Source organism: Homarus americanus, unplaced genomic scaffold (assembly GCF_018991925.1).
Source record: "Homarus americanus isolate GMGI-L3 unplaced genomic scaffold, GMGI_Hamer_2.0 scaffold6317, whole genome shotgun sequence".
In the NCBI taxonomy this organism is placed as follows: domain Eukaryota; kingdom Metazoa; phylum Arthropoda; class Malacostraca; order Decapoda; family Nephropidae; genus Homarus; species Homarus americanus.
In genome coordinates, this window is record NW_024730668.1 from 13,276,809 (window position 1) to 13,298,881 (window position 22,073).

Here is a 22,073-nt window from a genome sequence, read left to right on the forward strand (position 1 = left end):
TGGACCTCTCTAAAGCCTTCGATTCTGTCGACCATACCATCCTCCTTTCAAAGCTTGAACATTACGGCGTTAGGGGCCTATCCCACAATTGATTTACTTCATATCTGTCCAACAGGAAGCAGTATGTCTGCTTTAATAATCACCAATCTGACTTCTCGCCAATCTTGTATGGTGTCCCCCAAGGTTCCATTCTCGGTCCAGTACTGTTTTTGTTGTACATAAATGACATAGTCCACGCCAGCACACTCATAAAATACAACTTATTTGCAAACGATAGTAATCTCTATGCCAGCAACTCAGACCTCCATTCCTTGATGAGAACTATGAGCACTGAATTGACTAAGGTCAGGACCTGGGTAATACGTAATAAGCTGACCCTAAACCTTGAGAAAACCCACTACATGATCTTTCACAGAAGGAGAAAACTTACCCCTAGTCTTGGACTCCCTGTACCTTGGTAGTACAGTCCTCAAACGCAAATAAATTACTAAATTCCTCGGAGTTATTGTTGATAAGAAACTTAACTGGAGAAACCACGTACAAGCCATCCACAAAGTCAATAAACAGTGCGGTATCATGTATCACACTCGACAGTCACTCACTCTCACAGCAATGAAATAAATCTATCATGATCTTGTTTACCAACACCTGATACACTGTCACTCACTATGGGGGGCCTCTGGCTCTTCAAAAACACAATCCCTGGTTACTGCACAAAAGAGAGTTGTACGGACAATGACCTACTTGAAAAAAAACAGATCACACAAACGAAAATTTTGCTAAATTTAAAATGTTAAAATTAGAAGATATTAACACCTACTGCTGTGCCCTCTTTGTTTACAAATCTACCAATCATTTGCTTGACAATCATTATTTCCAGTTCCGGAACAATCAGAGATACAACTTAAGGCACCCAGAGCTACTAAGACCACCCCCCCCCCCATCCGCTCCTCTCAGTCCCAGACCTCCATAAAATATCATGGTGTGAAGGTGTGGAACAACTTACACCCACCCATCCGAGCAAAGACTATGCTCCCTTCCTTTAAATCATCTCTTAAAAAAATATCTATTGTCTAAGTATTGATATTTCTTGTAATACCTATTATATATACCTGCTCTTATTGTGCCATCAAAACCATTTTATCGGATATTATCATGTAAATAGATAAGAAATTACCATTGCAATAAATACATTTGCCAACTAAACATTATCCTGACAGCTCTGTCCTCTTAATACTGTACAACCCATGTTGTACTGGTTCCCCATTATACTTATGTTTTCAATTCCACTGTGAATTATGTATAATACTTATAATATAAATGAAAAAATAAATAAAATAAAAATAATAAATAAATAAAATAAGTAAATATTGAAGTGATAACCGTGTGTAACATTATGAGATGTTCTTATAACTACCATGCTATGTGTACTATTCCATTTGATACTAAATGTTATATAATACTTCCTTGAGATAAATGTACAATATACAGTATATCAGGTGCCTACAGGAAAGCTCAGGTTCTCAACTGGCTCAGCCATGTTAATATTGTTATTATTATCCACTCTGTATCTGTGTTTTTCTGGCAAAATAAACTGTTTCATTTCAATTCAATTCAATTCAATTCAACTTCTGACTGCCAGCCTAATACTGCCCTCATCCGGTTCTTGAGAGGTAAAACTAAGCGAACAGAGGTGGGCGGAAATGACGTCCCAAAGAAAAGACGTTCACGATGCGAATCAGCAACCAACCATTGAATGCTCACTCGTAACATATTGTGTCTGATGAGCTTAAACTTCTATTTTATATTAATGAGACAGTTTCATGACTAACAGGATTCTCTTCCTTTATATTTATCTTCCGGTATAATACTACCTGGCTTTATTATACCTACCATCATATTTATCAGTTCCTTGATTGTTATGATAATTTGTTACAGGAAGATTTCTTCTAGGTACACAATAGTTTCTAAGAAGACTTTTCGGAAGGAATTGCAAAGATATGTGCACGAAGAAAAAGTTTAGCTAAAGCACACTTTCTTGTAACAAGGTTAGGTACACCTAGGATTTAAACCGTGAGGTCTCGGTTGGAGGTAGCCGAGCAGAGTAACAGCACCATTTGCATTACATAAATATTTACCCAAATGTATAATACCAAATTATTCACCAAGTTTTTCAACTGTGCCTCTGCTGTTGACATTGTGCATGGCTGAGGTTGCAGTTCCTTCGGGGAAATAGCGAGGTCAGGCTGAGTTCAGATCATGTTAGCACAACAGTATATCTGACGTGTTTCCTTTCTCACACTCCGGAGGGCAGGCGAGTTCAACCAAATCATAACATACCTGACCTGCTCCTCATCTCTCTCTTGATAATAGAGGCTGGGGCAAGATCAGACTAATTTTTTTTTGTTACCCAGAGAACACCTCACTTAAGTGTTCTCCTGTGTACGTACACTAAGACATTTCCCCTAGTAGAAAAGGTATAATATATTCTTAACTGAACTAAGTACCTGTGGAACTATAATTTTCTACAATGAAGAAATACCAACAAAGTGTTTGCTTCAGCCCTGCCACTTATTAATTCCAGAACAAATATATACATATATACTGTATATATATATATATTTGTGTGTGATATATATCTATAAAAAGTACCAACACACACACACACACACACACAGTCAAATACAGACAAGCACCAAAATATTTTGTAAAATAATTGTACCTGAGGTCATTAGCAGGTACAACAACACTCAGCGTAATTAATGGGAATACAATTCGTCCTCTGTTTCTATATAAAAAGTTACATTAAATACTAATGATTAGAACGACTGTGAATATTTATAATTTTTGAATATTGTATAAAACATGAAATATTTAGTTGAAAAAAAATACAATATTTTTGTAAATAGAATAAATGAGATAAAATAGTAGATTTAGATGCTGTATAGACTAATGTATCCATACTGTATTGACTATTGTGTCAACAAATGTATCACCACAAAACACTACAATATATCATCCTCTGTAATGTATTGACTAATGTATCAACAAATGTATCACCACAAAACAGTATAATACAGTAAATCATCCTCCATGTTGTATTGACTAATGTACCACCAAATGCATCACTACAAAACAGTACAGTATATCATCCTCTATACTGTATTGACTACTGTATCACCAAAAGTGTCCCCGAAACATTTCATATATGAGTATTTTACCAAAGGTTTACAAAGCAAATTGGTCGTTTGCTCTTGTTATTAACTGTCGACAACATTTGGGTGGACAGTGTAGTGTTGTGTCCGTAGTATATTAACTCACATACGTTCAGCCGTCCATATTGGCTCAAACTATCAAACTTTTCAAACTTTCCTCTAGTGTAAATGTCAGGTAGAAAATATTAATATATTTTCTTTATTTTATCCATTTTTATGAAGTGCAATATATCCTATGGTCAACTGTACTCAACATACAGACAGGCTTATATGTAAACTGTATTATATAAAAACGCTTGGTTGAGTTAGTTTTGATATATTGACTGTATATAATCTTCCTGCACCGTATAATGTCCTCTGTAATATAGTGTAGTATACAGTATAGTGAGTTATACAGCATGCTGTAGTATATATTATAGTGCAGCATACAGTACAGTGTGTTATACAGTATAGTTTGCAGCATAGTGTTTTATACAGCATCGTATACAGTATAGAGTTTTATACAGAATAGCATATTATACAGTATAATGTGTTATAAAGTAGAGTGTATTATATGGTATAGTGTACTATACAGCATAGTATAATACACAGTATTGTGTTTTGTGTGTGTGTGTGTGTGTGTGTATGTGTGTGCACACAGGGTGGTGTAATGCGTTTAGTGTGGCAGCATTATGTTAGCGTTCAGGTGCAAGCACTGGTTGCTCCCTCTCGCTTTCAGTTACCGCCGTTGGCTAGCCCTCCTGATGAACAGGGAAGCACCTTGTACAAGTCTTCGCCTGCCAGTACACAGCCTCTTCACCATCAAGATTCCTGCTGTGCCTCCTCGTGGCAACACAAGGTAACTGGGCGCCTCATGGGCCCAGGCTAGACTAGCAGGGGATTTCAGAGCATCAGTGGGCCCCAAAAGGACAGCGCATAGTCCCACTGACATGTGGACACGTCCTGGCGCCTACCAACAACTGCCCCACTGCCTTGGTAGGTATAAGGTTACGGGAGTAAACCCAGAACAAAAAATCTGTGGTGGAGCCTTGCATCAGGCAGACATGCTTACAGAGCTCTAACAACACCCCACCAGCAATATAGGTGGGAGAGGTGACCAACATTAGAACCCAACGACTACACCAGCGGACTAAGGCAATGCATGATGGACAGGCTACTAAGGCGAAACCAAAGAAACTGGGCTATCAGCAATCCACTGCAACTCTCCCTCTCCCCATTCGTTGCAACACTTGCACCAATGGATCAGGAAAAGGGAGAGCTAAGATGTGTGCTTGCAGCCTGCGCTCCTGCCTCACCAAATAGATCAACTCACGCATAGCCATCATCCAGCTCATCATACTTATCATCATCAAAACCCCTATACCCCAAAAGTCATATGGCTACCGACGAGTGGCGACGGGAACAGGCAGAGATGACTGCCAGGAGTATCTAGTCAAAGCTCTGCATACGGGTAGCATAGATATAATGGTCGTTTATGCACTAGGATCTAGGCAGCAGTGCAATCCGGTCCTGTCTTTGTGACGGACCAACCCTCTCGAGGATCCACTCTGCTCACCCAACATGGGGAGGGGGCTAGAAATTGTGTCCTAAACATAGCCTACCTAAGGAACCAACCTAACTGTACGACCACACCCAGTAAGGTCATCCTTATGCGGTCGAAAACACACTCATAATCAAAGATCAAAACAAAAACAAACTATACAACCTCTTATGGTCGCTGCATGGAAAGTCAGGACCCTTCAGGATGTTGGCACAAATGAGCGTCCTGAAAGAAGAACTGCCCTTGTGGCAAAAAATCTGGCTAGGTATAGCAACGACAAAGCATCCATTAGCGAGTACAGGTTCCTAGAAGAGGATCGACTCACGGAACGGGGTCTGGCTATACTTTCCTTATGGAGTTGGCTTTGCCATCCGCCATTGCATCCTACATAGGCTAACTGAAATGCCTGTTGGGATCAACGAGCGCTTCATGACGCGCCTAGTCCCACTGAATCACTCACATCGTGCCTTGTTCAATAGTGCATATTCCCAACACTGAATGCAGTGGATGACATCAAGGAGGCCTTTTACGCCAATCTCGACGGACTGCTGACCTCTATCCCAGAGAAGATAAGGTTGTGCTTCGAGGTGACTTTAATGACAGAGTTGGTGGAGATGCTGATGTATGGCAGGGAATCATAGGGAGAAACAGAGTAGACAAGTGTAATCCCAAAGGCCTTCTCCTCAGCAAGTGTGCTATATACAACCTCACTATTACCAACACCTTGTTTAGGCAAATAGACACGTTCAAGGGTTAGTGGCAACACCCAAGATCCAAACAATGGCATCTCATAGACTACATTATTGTCAGAGAGAGATATTGTTGAGATATCCTCATCACCCGAGCTATGTGTGGATTAGACCATTGCGACACTGACCATCGGTTCGTCAGCCAAAATCTCCCTTCACATCGCCACAAATAGGGTGTGGGGAGCCCAGTGGTGGCACATATCTTCAGAGAGCAGCTCGAACATGGGCTGATAAACAACCTGAAAACAAAAAACCCAAATCCCAATGTCGAATGGGGTATTCTCGACACTATCATGACAAAAACCTGCAGAGAGACCTACTGCCACATCGAAAGAATGCACCAGGACTGGTTTGATGAAAATTACCCGGAAATCAATGTACTCGTCGAAGATAAACATAATGCTTTAACTGGCTGGCAGAGCAACCCTCAGTCTCGAACCATAGTTGATACCTTCCTCAAGAAGAATGTGACTTTCCAGCGCAAACTTTGCAATCTAAAGAACGACTGGTTTAAAAATAACGCATTTGAAATGCAAAAACTTGCCAATCACTCATGGTGCAGCCCCCCTCCCCGTTCATCCGATGGTAACTCCCTAATTAATGACGATGTGGATGTCCTGACTACCCAGCAGGTCCCTCATCATCCAGAGCTGACCCACCTCAGCTATCCTCCATTTCTGGATGTGGTAGCTACTGCCATCAAACAGGTGATAAATAACAAAGCCTGATAGTATCCCAGCCGAAGTGTATAAAGCAGGAGGACCTCTGCTTACCAGCAGAGGGAATAGGAGGAAATCCCCCAAGCTCTTAAAGATGCCTCCATATAGCTACTTCCGGTTACCTGAGCTTGGCTGATGAGAGGTATCTTAGTAGTCACATTTAATAAGTTTATGGGTTAAGTTTACACGCCCAAATGGTATTTTCTCCATTTATTTAAAAGAATAAACTATTCACAGCCAACAAGGATATCACCGTAATTAACACTATAAGCTGTGAGTGTTAGTGAAGGACGGAGTTATCAATAATAAGCTTTTATGTCACATGTCCATCTATCGTGAGGATTGAGTGGTAACTGGCGAGAGAACCAGCTCTAAAGAAGCTGACCTAGCATCTCTAGCGATGGGACTTGAGGATGGAAAATACCCATCATATGGTCTGAGCATGATACCTCACAGCTCCATGGAAAATTACATGGGTGATGGAGTTATATAAGACTAATGCAATTAACCCACATTATATAAATGTTACTGTCTGTTCGACAGGAGTCAATACATTGCTCGGTCACCACCTTCCGAGCTCCACGAGGAATTAACTAACCTCGCTGGAAAATCCTATACATATACCTACCCATGTTACATGCATATGTGTGTAGACACTAAACTGGGAAGCTGTAACCTGGAGTCAAGCAGCTACTGGAGATCTAGTCTGAGGTGCATTATGGAAGGTATAATATGAACAATGGTAAGTATGGAAAATACTGATTTATAATAACCAAACAAAAATATCACTGTCAATATTAATACAATAGTGGGAACCGTTAAACTAGGTATTGCAAATCCCCGTGAAAAATACAATCGCAGGTTATCCTTTAAATTGACAAATATGACTCCTTCAGATTAGAAATAAACTTTAAGGTATCTGAAACTATTGAGTTCACTAAAAGTCACATTAAAAACCGGATACATAGGAATCAAATCTGAAGTTAGATTTAAATTTAATCCAAAATGATGATTGGAAGGCAAGGTTTTCAACGAATTACAGGTGATTTTGCAATAGTCCAGAACTTATTATATCCTCTTACAACTAAATGTTTACCACCATCCTGGCACAGTAAAATGATACTAGTTCTTCAGGGACGAAAATATATTGCACATTAAGTAGATGTGCATGAAACACAGTTTTCTTAGAAATTGGTGTTTAGTTACATTGTTTCAGCACTGTGTGAATGTTGGTTTGTATGATCGCCAACTCATATATTCCTTCTGCAGCAAGAATAAATGCGAATGCATAGGCTGGACATACGTGTAAGTGTAGGTATGAAGATTTACACTATGACAACACCCTAGGATCATCCACTGCTATTAATGTGTAGTCATCATCTATTAGTAAAATTTCAGTTGGGTTATCCAGAGTTAACAGTGTGTCATTCGAATACATTGGGAAAGGTTCATTGCCATGCATTAAATTTGCGCTGAGCTAACATGTGTATGTGGATAAACAGAGCACTGTGCGTGAGAGTTGACTCTAACAGAGGATAATAACATTCTACCTCTTGATCTGTGAAAATAGGAGTTAAATGGTAACTCGTCTTGGCTATCTGTAAGGCTTCAAGAAGAATAATCACAGACACAAGCTGTGCATCCACACGCCCTAACCCTGCATCCACTACACTTGCAATTTGTTTGTCTTTGTTATTAGATAGAGCTTGAGCAGAAGTTTCCGCCGCATGCAATACTCGGAAAAAAGAGCCATTCCAGTGTAGGAACTGAATTCATTAAATTCTAAACAATCTTAGATAAATGGTTAGAAATAATAAAACGTTGATGTAGAGATTCGAGGGGGCCCATAGCTGTCTGGAGATGAGCATCAATAAACTTCATTCTGACGCAGAATATTTAGTAAACCGTACAGCTCTTACATTATGGTTAACAAACAGTACATTTTCTACAATTAGAAAATTAACTCAAAACTTTATATAAGTACTGTACAGTACATAATAATATATGATTCCAAAAATTTTGAAATTATATAGAACCAACAAAATTCACATCCAATGCAAAAATTAAACTTATTATTACAAAGGACATACATCTTTTATAATGTCTTCCTTCATAGAAAACCACTTGCAACGGTGACAGATACAAAGTGAATATACACCACATCTTAATATTATGTAAATACAAGGACATATGTAACAAAGATTATATACATGACTGAAATATTAGGTAAGGAATATCTCATGTTTTCACATGAGAGATGAAGTCGCCGATCGTTTATGTTGCTTGTGTGGTGTTTGTGATTGTAGGGCCACAGTTGTCTTGTTCGGATACAGAACTAGACAATAGACACAGACTCAGACAAATGTAGGTAGAGATGCAGACATATTAACAGCTATAAAAAAAATATAGTGGTAAATTTCGTCATAAAAATATTCTAGCCGCAAATTAGACACATGGAAACATCCACAAACAAACGTAGACACACACACACTATCACAAACACACAGACATGGACTTATTCGCAAACAATACGTAGACACAGACACAGAGAAAGACAAACACAAACACAACGTTAACGTTCCCACATTGCAAGAGCAGAGCGTTGTGAGGGTAAATTGATGGTCGCCTCTACATAAACTGAGAATTTAGACTCGGTAAACAGGGTCATCGCCCTCTGGAAGGGAGAGAGTGTGTGTACAGGCAAGAGTAAATTAATTTTGGGGGAGAGAAATGGAAGAAGGGGAGGGGTATAGATGAGTGAGAAGGCCGAAAATTTTTACTATAGAAGGAATTGAACAGTTTGGGCGCCGAGTACGTTCACTAGAGAAGCCATTGAACAGCTTGGAGGTCGATAATGTTCACTAGAGAAGCCATTGAACAGTCCGGGGGCCGATAACATTCACTACAGAAGCCATTGAACAGTTGGGCGCCGATAACGTTCACTACAGAAGCCATTGAGCAATTTAGGCGCCGAGGACAGATTGGTGTATTGGAAGCATAGGCGGCACTAAACGAGGTAGGGAGATGTATTTGGTGACGGATATGAAAGGGATCGGGAAAGGTAGGTGTGAGTTAAGAGGAGGAGGAGGAGGAGGAGGAGGAGAAAAAAGAGGAGGATGAGGAGGATGAGGAGGAGGAGGAGGAGGTCAATGTTCAGGTGAGAGCTTTACACTGGAGGCTGGAAATCGGGGGTGGGGGGGTGAGAGAGGCAAACGTGAGAGAAAAGTGAGTGAGGTGTGCAGGGAGAGGGAGATGAGTGAGACAGGAGTAGGAGGGAAGGTAAGTGAGGCAAATGTAGGAGGGGTGGTGAGGCAAGCATAGGAGGGGAATGTATGAGGCACGTTTTGGAGGAAGAAGGTAAGAGAGGCGGGCATGAGAGGCAGGTGGGTGAGGCAATCAGGGGAAGGAGGTGTTGATGTGTGTGTGTGTGTGTGTGTGTGAGAGAGAGATTGAGAGAGAGATTGAGAGAGAGAGAGAGAGAGAGAGAGAGAGAGAGAGAGAGAGAGAGAGAGAGAGAGAGAGAGAGAGATATCATTATCTCAACTGTAAACATTTATCTCTCTAAAAGAGGTGCTAGTGTTAGGATCTCTTTATCTCTCCCCGCCATTTGACATTCTCCCAACAACAACTGCGACCTCTCCTTTGTCTCTCCTGCTTAGCACAATAGTCTCTCCCTCCGTCCCTCTCTCTCTCCCTCTTTAATTAGGGTCGCTCGAGACAATTACATCAACCGAGCTTCTCTTTCGCCTAATTAAGTAGGGGGCAGTGAAATTTTGCTCAAAGCTGCACTCTTCAGGCATTGTTCCTTATACATATCTAAGACTCCATGCCAAATTTGAAGCTGATATGTCGAGGTTTAGTCTGCCGCATTTTCTACTGAAATTTTTAAATTTACCTACAGTACTAGCCAAACAGCCGCTGTGGCGGTGCAATGTTCTGTTCAGTGTTTATCAACTTTTTTTTTCATATCTCTTATTTTATTTAAGTTGTCTTGCTGATTTTGTCCCTGATCCAAGGGCTCTGACAGACACCAGTTCACAGAACCGGACAAGACTCCCTACACTGGCTGCCTCTTGTGACCGATACTTGATTAGTGATTATGCTGGAGCTGCCATTGCTACTGCCACCTTAACTGACTATGGCATTATCACAAAGGATGACAAGAGTCAGGTTATTGGACCACATAAGCTGCGGGATGCGAGACAAAAATACCGATTTAAGAGGCAAGAAATTGAGATGGCTAGTTTAGATAATTTGACGTCACTCTATTTTGATGGTAAGAAGACCGCCACTCGTGTGATGATAAAGAATGAGAAGACTGAGAAATGGAGTTCGAGGATGATGGTGAAAGATCATTATGTCATCATGGTTGAGCCTGGCAATGAATATCTCACACATGTGACTCCCAAGACTGGACACGGAAAGCAGATTGCCAAAACTGTTCACGAGTTTCTGGTGGAGAAAAATCTAACCCAGCAGCCCATTGTGTGTGTTGGTTGTGATGGAACCAATGTAAATGTAGGATCAGAAAATGGAGTCATTCATCATCTTGAAATGTTACTTGGTCACCCGCTCCATTATTTCATATGTCAGCTTCACGGAAATGAGCTGCCTTTCCGCGCAGTTTTTTATCACTATGATGGTAAACCAAGTGGTCCTGAGCATTGGCGTGGTCCCATTGGAAAGCAGATCAAGGAGTCTTTGTCTGAGCTTCCAGTTGTCGCCTTCCAACCAGTCAGTTTCCCTGATTTCCCTGTGTTTAATGATGAAGTGGAGAAAGATCTGTCCTGGGATCAGAAATACCTGTATAGGATTTGTAAAGGAGTTATCACAGGTGTTGTTGAAGATGACTTGGCTGCTATTGAGCCAGGTCCTCCCTGTGTGTCAAGGTGGAACACCTTATGGAGTAGAATCCTCAGGCTGTATGTAGCAACATCAAGACCCAGCCATGAGTTGAAAAGAATTGTCATTACAATAATAAAGTTCAGTGCTCCAATGTGGTTTTACATCAAGATACACCCTTACGTAACACACGGCTCAAGGAACGTATTCCAGTCCCTGCTATATATGAAACACCTGAATAGTGAGGAGGAGACGATAGTGAAGAAGGCTGCCCAGAGAAATGCATACTTCGCCCACACAGATCAACTTCTTCTTGGTATGTGTGCAGATGAGGACATGACTGTTAGAGAAAAAGCTGTCTCAATGATAAGAAAAATTATAGAGGAGAATCAGCAAAAGGAAGAATGCACTGGCAGATCTGAAGAGGAGGAGGAAGATTCTGATGCTGCTGTTGACGAGAATTTGTTAAACTATACTGATGAGGAGGGTAAAGATGGAGATGGGAATGAGGATGTGCCTCCTGTAGTCAACATGAGAAAGGTGGTGACTCCGAAACTAAAGTGGCAAGCAAAAAACTATCATTCCATGATTAACTGGAGGAATGAACTCAAGACTGAGCCTCCTTACATTGCTTCTCTGTCAAATCTACAGGTTAATGACATTCTTGAGACACCATTAGTGGTGCCCAAGTGGCCAAACAGCACTCAGGCGGTCGAGAGAGGCATAAAAGTGATGACTGAAGCTTGCACTGAAGTGACGGGATACGAATCGAGAGATGGATATATTAGGCAAAGATTATTGTCTAGGAAAATGATGCCAAGGTTCCGCACAAAAAAGAATTTCAATATGAACTTGTAATGATTTTCTATACGGTGTACCTGTAAAATAACATGTGAATTAAATCGATGTCACCCATGTAAAATTTATCATTATCCTGGAAAACATTAAATGACACCTAATTTTTGGTATACACTAAAAGTTGACAAAAAGTCGTTCGTGATGCGGCAGGGTAAGTATGCATGAAATGGCATGAAATTTTGCACAGGTGTTTGTTACAGCCATACAAACGATGCCTGAAAAGTGCAGCCTGCAACTCAAATAAAAGTGTTTTTTCCCTGCCCCCTAATGTGTAGTCTCCAAGTCTCTACTTACAAATCAAATTAATACTCTCTTTAATCATAATAACGAGATTTCTAATAACTTATTATATATACATTTTAAGCTTAATTTCAGTCCTTGTGCAAAATTTTTTAAAAGTTAAAGTTACAATGAAATTTACTATGAGCATAATAATAGTAATAGAAGTAGTGGGGGGTGAGGGTTTGTGGGGTGGTAGTAGTACAGCTAGTAGTAGTGACGAAGTTGTGGCTATAAGAGGAGGTTGGGGGCCACATCACTTTTATAGAAAGTAGTAGTAGTAGTAGTGGTAGTAGTAGTGGTAGGTGTGGCCAAGGCGGCGTGGGTGTGTTGGGGTGCCTTTGTCGTGGATTCCTCCCCTACAAACGCTGTTTGTCGCTGAGTAGCCGACCCCGCGAATTCCCCAGTGTATGCCTCGTGGTCTAGGTCAACCAGCGCCGCCTTGCATGACAGAGGTCAACTATTAGGCCACGCCTACGTCCGCTATATAAGACCTGACCTCGTGGTGACCTACCTCTCTTTACTATCTACAGCAACCAGCAAGCAACACTTCCTCCTTCTCCTCCTGCCTGGCGGCCCTAAAACCCGCCGGCGAGCATGGCGACCCACAAGCTGGTCCTCCTCTGAGCATCCTCACCAACCAGCTCTCTCTACATCACGCTTGTAACCACGCTACCTCTTCCCAGCCCCAAGCTGCACTGTACATCCAATACAACATGTATACAGAGAGCACATTGTGAGTTTCCTTTCTCCATCCCATCCTGAGTGTGAACCATATCCCGTACCCCACACTTCCCTGATCTAAAGTGTAATTGGTGGGGATATACTCAGTTTGTGGGAGCGAGAATTTCACAGTGTGTCAATGAATATTGGATGTCACCTTGAGCGGCGTCGTCGGCGACGGCTCTTCTCATCCCTTACGGCATTAAACGCAAATATTGCGTTTGTTCACCGGCGATCTTCAAGTAAGCCTCTGAGTGTTTGAATGGTCAGTGAATGGAGTTGCCAAGTGTCAGTGCCAGTGTGTCGATAGGCCTACTTGAGCAGGATTGGCAACTCGACTCTCGCCCCTATGGGGCCAAGTGCCTCGCGCCTGCGGTCGTCCCCCCCGCCTCCCCACCTCAAGTAACGGCCACTTCATGTAGTGTCGGCTGACCAAGTGAGTATATATAACCAATATTACATCAGTGAGACATTAGAAATAGTGGTTATCTCTGCCAAGGTTACATAAACAAGTGATAGGTGTGAAAATTCTTGCTCCCAGTGGATTATTCTGATGTGTGGATTGTCGCCCACATGGGAGGTGCCCGACACAACCACGCGCGCGAGTATGCCCCTACTACTCGGACTCCGCAGGCCAGACCGTCACCTCTGTGCCCCATACTCATAAGATCAAGTTTCTTCGTCCGTATGGGCCCAATAGCAGAGGTCGGAGGCGGAAGTATCTGTCGCCTAAGGTGCTGTTCACTGTGCCTGGTAACATTCATTGCTGCGTCTATCTAGCCCGAACCAAAACTGCACAAATTGTGTTTGTGAGAGAAACAACCGACCATGTGTGGATTGCAAGAAGCGAGACCAGTGTCGGAACCCACGTAGCAGGGAGCCGACACAGGTGGCCACAGTGGATATAGCCGGGACCCAACCACCCGATGATATCCGAAATGATAGCAGTGAGTCTACTCAAACCGAAAATGTAGTACTAATAAATGCTGCTCCCTTAGTAGCAGATGCCCACGAGGAGAATGAGAGACAGCCACCTCAGTGGAATGGCATGTCGATGGAAAATGCAGACATATGGGTCAAAGAAACCTACTCAGAAATTCTCAAGTGGTCGCCCGCTAACTTATTTGAACCACCCAAGTGTGCGGCAACCAAAGACATGATTCGGGAGATGACTCGCCTCATGACTGGTTACACTCAGGACCGCTTCCTCGCCCCTTTAGCTCTTCAAATACTGGCAATAATACCACATCTATTTTGTCAGAGGACACACACAAAGACTAAGCACAAAGATAATGTGGCAGCAATGAAGAGAAGATTGGCAATGTGGCAGACTGGGGCCCTTGATGATCTCCTATTTGAAGCAAGAACACTGCAGGAGAGACTAAAAATTACGAGTGACGGAAAACAAAACACCGATGACGTGGCAAGAAAATTTGGAAACAAAATGCTTGTGGGAAAAGTGTCTTTGGCGGTAAGATCTCTCACAGAGGAATCCTCCGGTGGCGTGATGCCAATAAACAGAGAGACATTAAAACTACTGAATGAGAAACATCACCCTGCAAGCGACGAAGAAGGCATCAGGTTCGAGGGTGTCTATATCCCACCAAACGCTGTCCTGTTCGAAAAATAACAGGAGAGATGGTGTGGAAAAAGGCACTGAAGACTCGAGGAGGAGCCGGCCCTTCAGGTCTGGATGCAAACGATTGGAGAGTCATCCTCAGCACAAACAAGTTTGGCCCTGTAGCAAGCGATCTCTGCACTGCCATTGCCGCCCTTGCAAGAGAGCTTGCATCCTCTTGCTGCCATCACCTCCAGGCCCTGACGGCCTGCCGCCTTATTCCTCTGGAAAAGAAACCAGGATGTAGGCCTATAGGGGTGGGTGAAGTGCTGAGGCGGATCATCGGTAAATGCATAATGGAGGTGGTAAAGGATGATGACAGGGCAGCAGCAGGGAACCTACAAGTGTGTGCTGGCCACCAGGCTGGTGGTGAGGCCGCCATTCACTCCATGAGATTGATATTTGAGCAGCGTGATTGTGAGGCCGTTATACTGGTGGATGCTTCAAACGCATTCAACATACTTAACCGCAAGGCTGCACTGCACAACATCAAGATCAAGTGTCCAAGCTTTGCAATGTATGTTGAAAATTCGTATAGGAATCCATCAGACCTCTATATAGTAAACAACAAGGCTCTAAGACGTGATACCATCTTACAGTCAACCGAGGGAACAACACAGGGGGACCCTGTTGCAATGGCAATGTATGTAATTGGCCTATCAGTGCTCCAACAAGAAATAAAATTTGAAACAACTGGGGTCAAACAAGTGGCATATGCTGATGACCTTACAGGAGCAGGAAAAGTGGAGGGCATCAAAAACTGGTGGGACTTGGTAACATAACGAGATCCACAAATAGGGTACCACCCAAACGCCAGCAAGTCCTTCCTCATCGTGAAGCCAGAACATTATGAACGGGCAATGGAGGTTTTTGGTGGAGGTGAGGTCAAAATAACTAGGGACGGCCAAAGACATCTAGACGCATTAATTGGCACTACGGACTTCAAGACCGAGTACGTAGCGGGAAAGGTGAATGAGTGGGTTAGTGAAATCCAAGGTCTGTCTGAGATTGCTAACACAGAGCCACATGCGGCCTTTGCTGCATTCACCCATGGAGTCAAGCATCGTTGGAACTACCTGATGTGTACTATCCGTGATATCGGACCCCTCCTCCACCCTCTGGAAGAAGTTATCAGTGTCAATTTCATTCCTAAATTAGTGAAACACCCTGACTTAACCCCAGCAGAAAGAGCACTTCTTGCACTTCCATCAAGACTGGGAGGGATGGGACTAACCAATCCAGAGGAGATTGCTGCCACTGAACATCAAAATTCACTTAAGCTCACGGCAGCCCTCACGGACCACATAATAGCCCAGAATGCAACAGGGGAAGTGGATACCAGTGAAGTAAATAAGATTCGTAGGTCCATTACGACAGATCGACAGCACTGCCAAAATGAAAAGTTGCAGCAACTGTTGCTGCAGGTACCAGAAAATTTGAAAACAAAAGTAGCTTTAGCGCAGGAGGTGGGCGCCTCGAACTGGTTAACTACGTTACCAATAAGGCAAATGGTTTCAGTCATAATAAACAAGAATTTACAGATACCATTGCTCTAAGGTACGATCGGCCAGTAGAAGGTTTGCCCTCCCAATGCGTGTGTCGCTCTTCCTATGATGGCGATCACGCCATGGTGTGCAAGAAACGGGGCTTCATATGCATGAGGCATGACGAGGTAAGGGACCTCACAGCAAATATGGTGAAGGAAATCTGCCGGGATGTCATGGTAGAACCGACCCTCCTTCCATTGGACGGTGAGATTTTCCAACACAGGACTTCAAACACATCTAACGAAGCCCGTGTGGACGTCAGTGCTTGAGGATTCTGGACGCAGGGACAGCGAGTTTTCTTCGACATCAGGATTTTTTATCCCGTGGCCGCATGTCACCGTATCCTAGCTCTCGATGCTGCACATAGGAGGAACGAGAACGACAGGAGAAAGGCATATGGGGAGAGAATTCAAAACGTTGATCAAGGCAGCTTCTCTCCTCTAGTGTTCGCAACCTCTGGTGGGATGGGACCAAGTGCAAGATGTTTCTACGCCAGACTCGCGGAAGTGATCTCCGAACAGAAGCAGCAGCCCAGAAGTTATGTTACAGCCTGGATGAGGTGTCGACTGTCTTTCTCTCTCCTTCGGTCGGCTTTGCTCTGCCTCAGGGGAACGAGAGCTTCTGCCCCAACTCCGACAACTGCTGCAGATATTGACTATGAGGCTACTGTCACTGAATGCCGCATAGATCTGCGGCTCAACTAATTTAACACAGATAGGATAGCTACTTATGTATTAGGATATTTAATATTAAGGTAATTAAATGGTGGCGAAGGTGTGGCTATTGGGGGAGGCTGGAGGCCACGTTAAAAAAAAAAGTAGTAGTAGTAGTCCCTATTACCTGGACAGTGCTGGCCAACGTGTTACCTTAGTGCCCTAGATAAGACCAAAGCACGTGTCAGTGGGGGACATCTCGTGTACTGGCATTTTCAATTGGCTCAGCCATGTCAATATTGTTATTATTATCCACGTTGTAACTGTATTTTTCTGGCTAAATAAACTGTTTCAATATTAATATCCATATAAATAACTAAGTGTCCTGAGGTCATAAATGCTTCTCCTCACCGGATACTTGGGATATCCGAGTCTATGTTGTCATTCATGTACTGCAATTGTGTCTCCCCACCCACCACACAAAACTAGCAATATACTGCCTCCCTCACTAGATATTCCTCTTGCTCGAAGTGTGGAGCATTATGATTGGTAACTGTCATTGCATCTGTTCTAGCCCATACCAAAATTGCATAAACTGTGTATGTGTGAGAAATAACAGCATTTGCATGAGTGCAGGAAGGGAAACAGCTGCCAGAATCCCTTGGGCAGGGTTCCGGCACAGGAGGTCACAGTGGATATTGCCCTGACAACACCAGCAGACGATATCCTGAACATTTCAGGATGCAATAATTCTGCCAAAATCTAAAATAGATCTGCTAGGCCTCACCATTTCCTCTAATGGGTCATGTAAGCCACACATCCACAACATTACGAAAGCTGCCTCACGAAATCTGGGAATGCTGTAGAGATGCCGTAGGTATTTCACTCCTGAGCAGTTGCTTCAAGTATATAAGGGATTCATTCGTCCGAACTTGGAGTGCTGCTCTCATATCTGGGGTGGCTCTTCTTCTGCCCAACTGTTAGATAGGGTGAAATCAAATGCATTTCGTCTTTTAACAGTTAAAAAATTTATTGGCAAAGCTTGGAGTACAGTTTGCCTATTCTGAGTAATTCAGTCGGGTCTTGACACTGAGGGCATTATCACTTCTCACTGCCACGCAGGACAGAGGTTCATACACAAAGAAATAGATCATATTCACTGATGGTATTGGTCACATTCACAAGTATGATACCACAGTTTAGTCTTATTAAATTTCCTCTTTAGCTGATAATCTCACTTCCCTTTCTCTTTGCCGCAATGTTGCTTCTCTTTCACTCCTTACAGGTACTTTAACGGGCAATGTTCGGTGGATTTGGCGTCCTGTGTACCGCCGGCAATGCAGTGGGCTCGTAACACTTGTTTTGCCCGCGGTGCCCACCGTATCTCTGTGGATGTCGGTCACACTAGAATAACCCGTTGTAGTACATCCTTCTTTCCTGACACAGCCAAACTGTGGAATGCTCTGCCTTCTTCTGTGTTTCCATACTCTTACAATGTCTCATTTAAAAAAAGCTGGTTTCCGGCATCTTCATGGTGAAGATTAATATAGCCCTTTTCTCTTCTCTTTTTAGTTGCTTTTTACTCGTATTTTTTCTCTGCCCCCCCAGGTTGTGGGTCGATGACCTGTACGTGGGTGGGCTATTCCTCATAAAAAAAAATAGTGTTGGTAAACAAGATCATACGAGATTTCTTTCATTGCTACTGGAGTGAATGACTGATGAGTGTGATGTAGGATACCGCACTGTTTATTGACATTAATGTAAATGGCTTGTCTGTTGTTCCTCCATCTAAGTTCTCATCGACAATTACATCAATGAATTAGTATTTTGTTCACTTTTGAGGACTGTATGACCAAGGTACAGTGGATCCAAATCTTGGGGTAGGTTTTTTCTTATGTGAAAGATTGTGTAGTGGATGTTTTCGGGGCTTAAGGTCAGTTTATTTGTTGTTATAACACCCAATTTTAACACTCTAATACTGGTTTTAATTTCAAATTAAATTTAATATATATATATATATATATATATATATATATATATATATATATATATATATATATATATATATATATATATATATATATATATATATATATATGCGAGTAAATCACTGTAGGTGCGCGTGATCCAGGTATATGCTGATAACCACAAGGAAAAAGAAAACATGAAGTTCCCAAGCGCTTTCGTGTAATTCACATCTTCATGGGTGAGTAAGACTAAGGAGAAATACATAAGAAGGCAAATATATATACAGTCAGTATTTTCATCAATGTTTTTATGTGCTTTGAGAATTTGCAGCCCGGAATTCTTTGGTGAGGAATATAAATATATCTATTATATTGGCTTGAACCTTAAATACCCTAGATCTTTCATAGACAAATGCCTGAACATTATTAAGAAATATTTTTATAGAACCAATCCCAAGCCCACCCATGACCATAAGAATCTCTTAGTATTACCATTTCACAAAAATTTCTCTCAAATTCCTTTGCAACTAAAAACCTGGAACGTCAATGTGGCATTTAAAAACTCATGCACTGTTAAACAAACGCTAATCAAGAACTCCCCCAACAATACAGGTGGCTGCATTTATAAGGTTCCTTGCAAGAACATATAAGAACATAAGAAAATAAGGAGTCTGCAATAGGCCGGTTGGCCTGTGCATGGCAGCTCCTGTCGAGAGTTACTACCACTCTCTATCATCCATGAATCTATCTAGCCTCCTTTTGAAACTTTTCAGAGTTCCAACACTTACTACAAAGTTACTAAGCTTGTTCCACTCGTCCACCACCCTATTTGTGAACCAGTTTCTTCCTATCTCCCTCCTAAATCTAAACTTATCCAACTTAAAACCGTTGCTCCGAGTCCTATCCTGCTCAGATATTATAAGAACTTTATCTATATCCCCTTTATTGATTTCTTTCACCCACTTAAATACTTCTGTCATATCTCCCCGCACTCTTCGTCTTTCTAGGGAATGCAAGTTAAGTTTCTTTAACCTATCCTGATATGGAAGGTTTCTAAGTCCCGGTATCATTTTCGTCATTCTTCGCTGCACCGACTCTAGTGAATTGATATCCATTCTATAATAAGGGCACCAGAACTGAACCGCATAATCGACGTGCGGCCTGACTAGCGCTAGATATAGTTGCAATAAGACCTCTGCACTCTTATTACTTACACTTCTAGATATAAAACCCAATACTCTGTTTGCTTTATTTCGAACATTAACGCACTGTTTTCTAGGCCGTAGGTCCGGGCTTACAAGTACCCCTAGGTCTCTTTCACAAGTCGACTTCTCTTGGTTGATGTTGTTAAGGCTGTATACATTGTCAGTATTTGTTCTTCCAATATTAAGTATGCTGCACTTGCTGGTGTTGAATTTCATTTGCCATTTTTCAGACCCACCCCTGCAGTTTATTTAGACCCTCTTGTAATGCATTTGCATCCTGCCCTGAATTAATCTGCCGCCCTATTTTGGTGTCATCCGCAAACTTGCTTATGTCACTGCTGATCCCAGTATCTAGATCGTTTATGTAGATTATGAACAAGAGTGGGCCTAGTACTGACCCCTGGGGAACCCCACTGGTTTCACGGCCCCACTCAGATTTAACACCATCTACGCTGACCCTCTGCGTTCTATCGGTGAGCCATGATTTTATCCAATTTAAAACTTTCCCCTCGATACCATGAGCCTTAATTTTTCTCAGAAGCCTCTAATGTAGTACTCTGTCAAATGGTTTGCTAAAGTCTGAGTAAACAACATCGTAATTTTCGTCATTTTCTACTACCTCGAAGACTTTCCTAAAAAACGTCAGCAGATTTGTTAGACAAGATTTTCCCTTTGTAATATTTTACCACCCTCAGCAGTCTGGTTTAGATATGTTGATGATGTATTATGTCTCTGGCCATGTAATGAGGACCTAAAAGCTTTCCTGCCACAACTTAACAACTTAGCCCCCTCGATCAAATTCACTGTGGAATTAGAGCAAGACTGTAAATTGCCATTCCTAGACTGTCTGATACACATAATAGGTAACACTTTTAAGTTCAGTATTTATAGAAAACCAACTAATGTGTGTTCATACATTCATTATTATTCTGCCCACCATAATAAAGTCAAACAGTCAGTATTTTCAACAATGTTTATACGTGCCTTGAGAATTTGCAGTCCGGAATTCATCGATGAGGAATACAAATATATATATAATATTGGCTCAAACCTTAAATACCCTAGATCTTTCATAGACAAATGCCTAAACATTACTAAGAAAACTTTTTAGAGAACTGATCCCAAGCCCACCCATGACCATAAGAATATCTTAATATTACCATTTCACAAAAATTTCTCACACATTCCTTCACAACTAAAAACCTGGAACGTCAATGTGGCATTTATAAACTCATGCACTGTTAAACAAATGTTAATCAAGAACTCCCCCAACAACACAATTGGTTGCATTTATAAAGTTCCTTGCAAGGAATGTAATATGTTTTACTTAGGCCAGACAGGAAAAGATCTTGCAACTAGAATTAAACAACACAAATACAGTGTTAGGACAGGCCAGGAATCCAATGCTCTGTTTGTTCATTTGAGGGATAACAAGCATTGCATTGACTGGGATAATGCCTCCTCAGTATTACCATGTAATTCAATTGATAGTAGGAACATCATAGAATCTAGCCTTATTAAACATACCGAAGCATTCAACATGAATTTGAGTAACGGCATGTACAAGCTGGACAATTTTGTAATTAAGAAGATTTGTAACCAGGTGAGAAGGCCGGGTCACCTGACCATCTGACCTGACCACCAACCGTTGTGTGCTATTTAAAGATTAGTAGGGTCATTACCTAATACCTGACCATTGTGGACCTGGTCTCACCCTCCTCTGTATATATATATATATATACCTTGGTTTGTATTTCTCACTCTAGTCTGTACTCACCCCTGAAGATGTGAATTACACAAGGAAAAAGAAAACACGAAGTTCCTAAGTGCTTTCGTGTAATTCACATCTTCAGGGGTGAGTACAGACTAAGGAGAAATACATAACAAGGCAAATATATATACAGTAGAGGAAGGTGAGATCAAGTTCACAATAGTCAGGTTATCAGTTTAGTTTAACAAATTTATTGGCAGAGCTTGTAGTACAGTTTGCCTATTCTGAGTAATTCAGTCAGGTCTTGACACTGAGGGTGGTATCACTTCTCACTGTCACGCAGGACAGAGGTTCACACACAAAGAAATACATCATATTCATTAACAACTATAAATGTATAGAGGTCAGATTCAAATGGATAATGTCACTGTTCACTGCCATGCAGGA